The following is a 9,100-nucleotide window of genomic DNA, read 5'->3' as shown; positions in this document are numbered from 1 at the left end:
TATCTTCGTAAAAGTACTAATGTCCGATGTGAATCCACTGAAGATAAATGATTATAGCATACCAACTCTAGCAAACCAATAATATATACTGTTTTTAGGCGCGCTGCATTGTTATATTTATAGACGTGTGGAGAGTTTCTTGAAAATTCAGATTACGTAACAATACAAAGCTACAATAGCGTTACGTACACATATATATTGTTGATTCTTACACTCGAGAATCTTCTACAACTTTAGACAATAGGCGGGAGTTTCGCAATACATATTTCACGGTATACGTTATGTACATTTCTAAATATAAATTTAATTTAAACAAACATCGATATTAAAATAAATATAGAATAATAAATCCATCACATCATCCTACAAAGGAATCCAATAACTCAATCCATGTCAAGAAAGTGCACTTGATTTTATAAGCACGAAATGGTCCAATAAACAGTGGAAACCATTGGGCATTCTATTTACCAACCTGTATATTTCTTTCATAGGGAATTATTCATAGGGAAAATTGTTAGTATTATTTTCAACTCCTATCGGCCTGCTCCCGTACAATACACAAAATATAACTTTGTTGTATAATGCATGCTCGAACTGGTTGAGCAACCAAACACGATTCTATAGGTTGCCAAGTCTGAAGGTTTGTTAAGAAAGTGGGCGATGACGAAAAAGAATGAAACGAGTGATGTGGTTTTGGATTTTCGTCAGTTGTTTGAAGAATTACTACATTCACTAACATCGGATATATATAAGCTAAAGCAAGTATTATTGCACATACACAAACGCACACACAAACAAATCCACCCGAGGATGAACTGTAGTAAATGTGGGTCTAAGGTGAAAGAGGAGTGCAAAGATTCAGTCCTAAGAAGTTTTAAGTAAGGTCTAGCCTATCGATTCAGCCCCGTCAGAATGACCCACCTAAACTAGACTGATACTGTAGTGCTGTTCCCACTAAGCATTAGCAATGTGCATCCTAAAATAGAAAAGCACAATGAATACAGTTCACAATACCAAATTCCATGTCTGAAGATGTTCAAGGTACTGTGACAACTATGTATGATATAACAATTAATGGAACCATGACTGAGTAAGTAGTATACACGGTGTATAAAATGTAACGTTTTAGTGTGTGAATAAGAACAAGTTCTAAAGCGATTTTCTGCAATTTTTGTGGTTTTTAGTGTTTGTGAGAAATGTAAAAAATAATATCCAAAAATGAGCAAAATTATCATCTTTATAGACTCTTCCCTTTTCTTTGCCTCCGTCAGTCAACTAACACCCATTACCAACTGCAGCTTATTAGATTCTTGATTAAGATTTAAAGGCAAATATGTTAGCGAGGTCGATACCAGTTCAAACTCTGAGTTAATATAATCCATACTGAGAGAATAAACTGCTACAGTGCCTTGCAAAAGTATTCATCCCCCTACCAATAATGTCACGTTTTGATGTGAAACAAATAATGTAAAAAATTTTTTAATTGAATTTGTTGTTATTCAAAACTAATGATCAAACTTAACACTGTTGTATAAGAAGGAGGTTGAATGTCAGAAACACCTGCAAAGAAAATTTATTGATTGCATAAGTATGCACTTCCCTACGTTAGTACTGGAATGGTGGGATGGTGTAATTTTTGTCAATTTCTCCTGGCAAAATTGCTCCAATTCTGGCAAGTTCTTTGGGGATCGTTGATTGACTGCAATCTTCACGTCAGGACTTTGACTGGGCCACTCCAGGAGATTCACTTTTTTCTTTTGAAACCACTTCAGTGTGACTTTGGCCTTGTGCTTCGGGTCACTGTTCTCCTGAAATGTGAATTTTCGACCCAGTTTTAGATTCTTGGCTGACTCAAGCAGGTTTTCCTTTAGGATTTGCCTGTACTTTGTACCATCCATCATCCCCTTAATCCTGACAAGCTTCCCAGTTCCTGCTGACGAGAAGCATCTCCATAACATGATGCTCCCACCACCGTGCTTCACAGTTGGAATGGTGTTGACTGGGAGATGTGCTGTATTGGGCTTGCATCAGATGTAACGCTTTGAATTTAGACCAAAAAGCTCAATTTTTGTTTCATTTGACCACATGTTTGCATTATCATTTACATGCTTTGTCGCAAACTCCATACGAGATTTAAGATGATTATTTTTCAGTAGTGGCTTATTTCTTGCTACTCGCCCATACAGACCAGCTTTGTGTAGGGACCGGAATATTGTCGATGTATGAACGCTGATTACCATTTCAGACAAGGAACTTTGCAAATCTCTCAATGTCACTGTTGGCTTCACAATGGCATCCCTAACCAGTTTAGTGCTTGCCCTGCTACTTAGTTTGGAAGAGCGGCCTAACATGGGTAGGTACTGGGTGGTATGAAGCACATTCCAGTTCTTAATGATGGGCTTCATCGTACTCAAAGGGATAATCTGCGACTTTGAAATGTTTCTTGTAGCCTTCTCCTGACACATGCTTCTCTATCACTTTATACATCACTTATTTGGAAAGCTCCTTCGTCTTCTTTTTGGTTCGTTTGTAGTGTCACAATGTGAGTTGTGGCTTGAACAGATGCATTTACTCTGAAATCAAGTTAAACCACTTTGATTACACACAGACAAAGATCATTCCACTATATTTTTGACTTTTCAAACTAAATTTTTGCACCTAAACCGATTTGTGGTTGCCGTAGCAAAGGGGTTGAATACTTATGCAATTGAGAATATTCTAATTTTTCTTTTGGAAATCTAACTTACATAATATCAGCATTTTTTAGCTTTCTCAGTTTAGAGTAGATTATGTAGATTCTAAATATGAAGTCCCATTTGAAAGTTTCAAATGCCCCATGATGGGCATAGCACAGATAGCCCATTGTGTAGCTTTGCGCTTAACGACAAAGAAACAATGCTAATAGGGTTACAAAAAAGTCACAACACAAATTATACAAATTTCAAAAATAAAAACTAGTGCGTGATCAGGACTTTTCATAACTAAACGTTTGAAACTAAAGAAAATAAATATTCAAAGAAAACAATAGTAACATTGTCAATATCAAATCACAGCAAACAAGGAAAAAGTAAATAGACAAATAAAAACTGATTCACAAGATCACACACAAGAATAACACTAAACACTTCTCAGTTTGTCGTGTGACAATAAAAACAACAGTAAGTCGATATTATCCAATATGTAAAGTATTTTCTATGAATAATACTCCAGATTATCCGGATCACGACTTTTCTTTCCCCGTCTATCTTATAATATCTAGTGGATATTTTCCATATCAGAGACCAATTAACAATAATGACGAACTTGGTGAACTCTACATAGCATACCAACGTGAACAATGTACCGACTGCACTACATCACAACATGCAGAAGACTTGAAATAGCCTATTCTACAAATCAAAAGATAGAAACTATTCTGGAATTATTTTATAAATGATTCATAGTCAATTCATTGTATATGGACAATTGTGAAAATACATTATGGCATCCTTCTGTCTGGGGACTTCACCATATAACTCCCTTCCAGAAAAGCCATCCTCAAAAGTTTTTGCAGGCAATATATTACCAGCTGATTTTCCAGAAGAATCCCAGGCACCTCGCCATCTTAGTATGACTATATGAAAAAGATAAGAAAAATACAAATGTTTTCGACAAAGCAACGAAATCAATAAGTAATTATTAGACTAATACTTCACTTTAAGGTCATAAAGTCAAGGTGGATGACCTTTGGCTTGAGCTGCCTGTCTTTTTGGATTCTGTAAATCACATCATTGATTTTTTTCAGTACAACATATGGCCATTCCCAACATTTGCTTAGTTTTGGAATTCCTCCTTGATTATGGCAGGGATTATATAGCCATTCTATGTTATCTCGATGGGATTCAGTCTCCTTTCCCATTAACATCATAACAAACTTTCATTTTATCACTAGATACTGTATCTCATTCTCGAATTAAATCATGTATAACATCAGTTGTATTCTTTAATTTCTCTACATATTCTGTGCAAGAGTCTGTTGAAGACTATCTTCTGGATGTTGGTACAGAAGATCCAAAGGCACTTGAAGTTTTCTCACAAACATAATTGATGATGGTATGTTATCTACAGCTTCATGTACCACTGTTCAATAAGAAATAAATACCAGTGGAAGATTTTAGTTTTACATTTTCTGATGTTCATCCATACAAATGGCTAATTGATTTAACAGTGTACAGTAGTTTGTCTCCACCACGCTGTCTAAAGATGGAGGAAGGAAAGGGCTGTTGTCCTAGTCTTTTTTGATTCCAAAGATCTTTCACATTTCTACAAACAAGGTTGAATTAACGTTCCATTTCTGATCTTAGGTGAGTTCCATAAGTATGCCCAATCTTGAAACACATTTTTTGGTAAGATTCCTTGTTACAGTTTCTGCTTCCTGGTTAGGAACCCCATATTCTTCTGGCCATTTGGTGAAATAGTCCACCACAACCATGATATATTCATTCCCACTGTTACTTTATGGCAGCGGACCAAACACTGACAGCAACTCTCTCATGTGAGGTTCCAATACAATACTGCTGTAATAGTCCATGCTATTTATTTCATGGACTTGTTTGTTAACAGAATAGTTCACACAATTTCCACCAATTCTCTACAGATTTTCAGCACCCAGCCTAACAGAACCATTCTCTTACTCTCTCCAGTATCTTCTCAACACCTAAGTGTTCAGCCGTTGGAAGGTTGTAGACATGAAATGTTTTCGATTGTAGAGACTTTTGAAATGCCAACTGTAATTGTTATTTCTGTGTATTAGTATCTTCCCATTTTTTATATAAGAAGCCCTCTTGTAGGCATATTGAATCTCACATTCCCATTTCATATTTGTTTTAGGGTTGTATAGAGCAACTGTTTACCATAATGATATTTCTGCACTAATCTTGATCCACTGAATAATGGATTTCAAGTTCGTATTTGTTGTCTGAGCATCGTTCAGTGCAATGTTGTACGACAGTAATTCTTTATCATCGTTTGTGAATGTCACATCTTAAATCTTAGATTACACTCTGTTGTACTTTAGGTTGTTAGCCATTACTATCTTGTGATTCTCTCTTTTAACAATGTTTACATTCTTCATTAACACATAGTCATTGAGATAATGCATCAGTATTTCCAAGATTCCAACCAGGGAAATGTGCAATGCCAAAATAGTACTCCTGCAATTTGTTTTTTCTGGATTACAAAACTTCAACAGTCACTTCGCTTTTATATATGTAATAATGGAAATTATTTAGGGCTTGAAGAACACTTAGTAGTTCTTTTTGAATTAAAAATACCTTCTTTCTGCAACATTCATTGCCTTGCTATAGTAGGCAATTATGTTATTTTTTGTATTGTACTTGTGACAACACTGTTCCCATTGCAAAATCACTAACATCTGTATCTAACATTAGTAGCATTTCACGAGTTGGGTATGCTAATTTAGGGGTAGCAGTCATTTCTTTTCTTCCATTTGTTAAATGTTTTCATAATCAGCAGTCGAACAAAACATATTTGGCTTTTCAAATAATTTGTTTAGAGGATATGTCAGAAACTTATTTTACCAAATGACAATAGTGAGAGCACAGTCCTAGAAATCACTTTACTTCACACATGTTCTTTGGTTTTGGTTAATTATGGACATAGTCAATCTTCGATAAGTTGGTAGACACTCCCTTTCTGACGATTATGTGTTCCAGAAAACTCACCTGTTGATAAAACAGTTCAAACTTCTTGGGATACAGATTGAAGTTCTCTTTCCTAAACCAATACAGAACTTTCATCAGCCAATAATAAATACTATCAAGGGTCATCCCATGTGTGATTATGTCATCCAAGTAGCTGAGTACAACGTTTCAAAGTAGTCAAAGCAGAGCACACTTCATTAATCATAGAAATTTAGCAGGTGCATAATATAATCCAAGTGGTAACATGACAAATTGGAACAATTGGTGTAAAGGCTGTCTTCTTTCTAGTTGCTTTGTTGATTTGCACTTGCTAATATCCATTCTTAAGAACCAAGGTTGAAAACCATTTTGATGCAGCCAGAGAATCTAAAGTTGATTCAATCCTTAACAGTAGGTAGGCATCTTTCCTTGTGGCTTCATTTAGTTTCTGGCAGTCCGTGCAGAACCGTTTGTATCCATCCTTCTTCTTCATAAGTACAGAAGTCCATGTCCAAGCATAATTAATCAGTTATATCATGTCTTGTTTCATCTTTCGTTTTTGAAAGCATCAGTCTGTTTTTAAATGGAGTTGTTTGACTAACTAATGTATTGGAGCTACATCTCTACTACGAACCTTGAGAGATGTTTTATTTGCTGGGCCTAAGTCATAAGGCGGCCCACTGAAGAAGGTGCCTTGATATTCAATGAAGAAGATATTTAATCTCTAACATTCATCAGCTGTAAAACCTTCACAGTAATGATAATAGAACTCTTTTAAGTGAGGTGTGTGGTAATCTGTCTTTGTATGAGGATTTGACATATCAGACACCTACATCTTTCCTTAAGGGTGACTACTTTTGATGTTCTTCGATATGGAAGTACAATCTGTACACCTTCACATATTGTAAAGTCCCAAATTTTATTATTTGTTGTATTCCTCGATCTAATGATGACATCTTCATTATTTTTAGATCCACGAAATCATTTTCTAACCATTGATCTTTCAGTACATGTTGGAATGTTTAGTTGTACGTCATCCAAGTCAGTAGATGTAAATTTATTCCCAATATTTCTTAGTATGAAGATTTCACCTCTTTGTGGTGCAATAACTGACCTCCTCATTATCACGAAGGTTAACCTCTGGTGTAGTAACTGTCATGTATTGCATAACGAATTTTTGATAAGAGACTGTAAAGCTATTAGAAGCTAGCCTAGTCTCACATTCATGTCTCTGTGAAGTTATTTCCCAATATGATGAGGTATAGAGAAGCTTCCCACAGTTAGGGTAGCCTCCAACTTCCCATTTACTAGAATTTTATATCCTCTTATTGTTAACATCACTCAAACATCTTTCATCATTGCAAGAGACAATTTCTAACTGTTCATTACCAAACTGGGTCAAACTATTAGAGCTATAGAACCAGTGTTGATTAACATGCATCACTAGATCTGTGGATTCGTGAACTGGTTTAAATAATGAAATTTTATCTTATTTGGATCAAATCTGATATTTTCAGCTGAATGTTTCTCCTTAAGTCTAGCTAATTTCATTGCCTCGTGTCTGATTAACCCTTTTTTGTGGGTGGCCATAAAGACTCATCCTCAAGGTGATGTCTCCTGTTGTTTAAACAGATGTTGATTACTCCCAGTTTCAATTGTAGTGATCAGGTTTCCAACATCCATAACAGTTCCCTCTTCCTGAAATCATTTGGAAATATTTCTTATTCCATACAGACTTTTGTCTTTGTTGCAAATTAGGTTACCCCAAGAAGGCTGTTAACGCGAGTCAAAGAAAATGCAGATTTAAGAATGTCGAATAAATCAAGTTTAGTACAACATGCACTAGATGAGTGTGACGTAGTCATTCATTAAAATTATATTAAGATATTAACAAGGGCCGATGATAAACAAAGCCTTCTGTAAACGAGAACTTACTTAAACTGGTTATTTCAGTTTACAAATTGCTGCTTATTTATATTTATCCATGATAAAAATTCAAGAAATCACATTAACCACAACGTACAATTCCACTAAAGTACATATTTCACAGAGAACTGGAAAATAAAATGAGAAGAAAAGTGTTGGGGTATTCTTGGATAATGTGATTTTAATGCAAGTATCAGATAATAGGTTGATCAAACAGAAAGTTTGTGAAGTACGTTGTGAAAACATGATTGAGTTTTAAGCAGTTAGAAATAGCTAGACTGGACACATATGATGTTAAGTGTAAAACAGTCTTTATTATATCACATAGCAAAAAACACTGTGCATATTTTTATAAGCAGACACTAATTTCTACTAGATATGTGAAAAGAGCTTAAACTTTTTCCTTTCGAGATGGGTCTCAGCAGAACTAGTCACAATAAAAACCAAGTAGAACTGAAAGAGAGAATACAGGTTCCATTTTACAAGAAACCTTTATCGTTTCTCTCATGATAGTGCTATCACATGACTGGTCATTCTCTCACATAATTTGTTGGCTGTGAAATACAAATGTCATCCACTAAGCCAGCAAATAACATTACACTTCTTGACTCTTTCAACATGGACGTGAAATATGACTACAGTATCTCTTTAGACAAAGTAGATATTATCTTTAGAAGAGAACGAAGGCACAAAGGCATTTAGAACAAAGCTGTTGAAAAACTTCAACAGTTTTTCTGGACCATGTGTTTATGCCAAAATTGCATAGAAATTAACTAATCAAAAATTATTTAAAATTCCAATATTACTAAAAATTATGGAGAAATATCTGCTATGATAGCATATCATACGTTTACAACAATCTGTTGTATATTTGATTTAGATCTCTGTAATTTATATAACTGTTTTGCCAGCATGGTAACAATTCAGGTTCAAGTGTTGCAGTTTTCAAAAATAGGTAAACTTGGAAATATAGTTTGTTTTTTTTAGAATATTTAAAATTATAGATATTTTCAAACATGGAAAAATAAGCATTTTTCGTGTTGTGCAACAAAAGACATAAATTTCGACTTGGTTGATGCTCTGACTTTATCTTTCATTCACATAAGTGTAGTTAACTAAAGTTATAAAGTTGACTCAGATACACGGGACTGTTATATCCCACAAGGTTTAAGAGAAGATGTGGTTGTTTTTTTTATTTGCTGAAAAACCAGGTAAAAGTACAGGTAATACTGTATTAATATGGTCCATTCCATAGTACTTCTCCTGCAGAAATTCAATTGTATTCTCTTTTGTTTTAGTTTATTGGGCCATTCGGCATTGTGTCATGTGGAGTGCTGTTTCTCACAATACTTGAAAACCAGATGTTTAGCCTGTAGGGAATACAGCACTCAAACATTTCATGTGTGTGTAAACATGCAAGTGGTCCATTTTTCACAATAATTAGTAATTGGGTGCCTGTCCTGCAGGGAGAACAGCAATCAAACATTTCACCT

Source organism: Limulus polyphemus, unplaced genomic scaffold, assembly GCF_000517525.1.
Source record: "Limulus polyphemus unplaced genomic scaffold, Limulus_polyphemus-2.1.2 Scaffold4900, whole genome shotgun sequence".
In the NCBI taxonomy this organism is placed as follows: domain Eukaryota; kingdom Metazoa; phylum Arthropoda; class Merostomata; order Xiphosura; family Limulidae; genus Limulus; species Limulus polyphemus.
The sequence above is the reverse complement of the archived record's forward strand: the minus strand, read 5'-3'. Positions refer to the sequence as shown.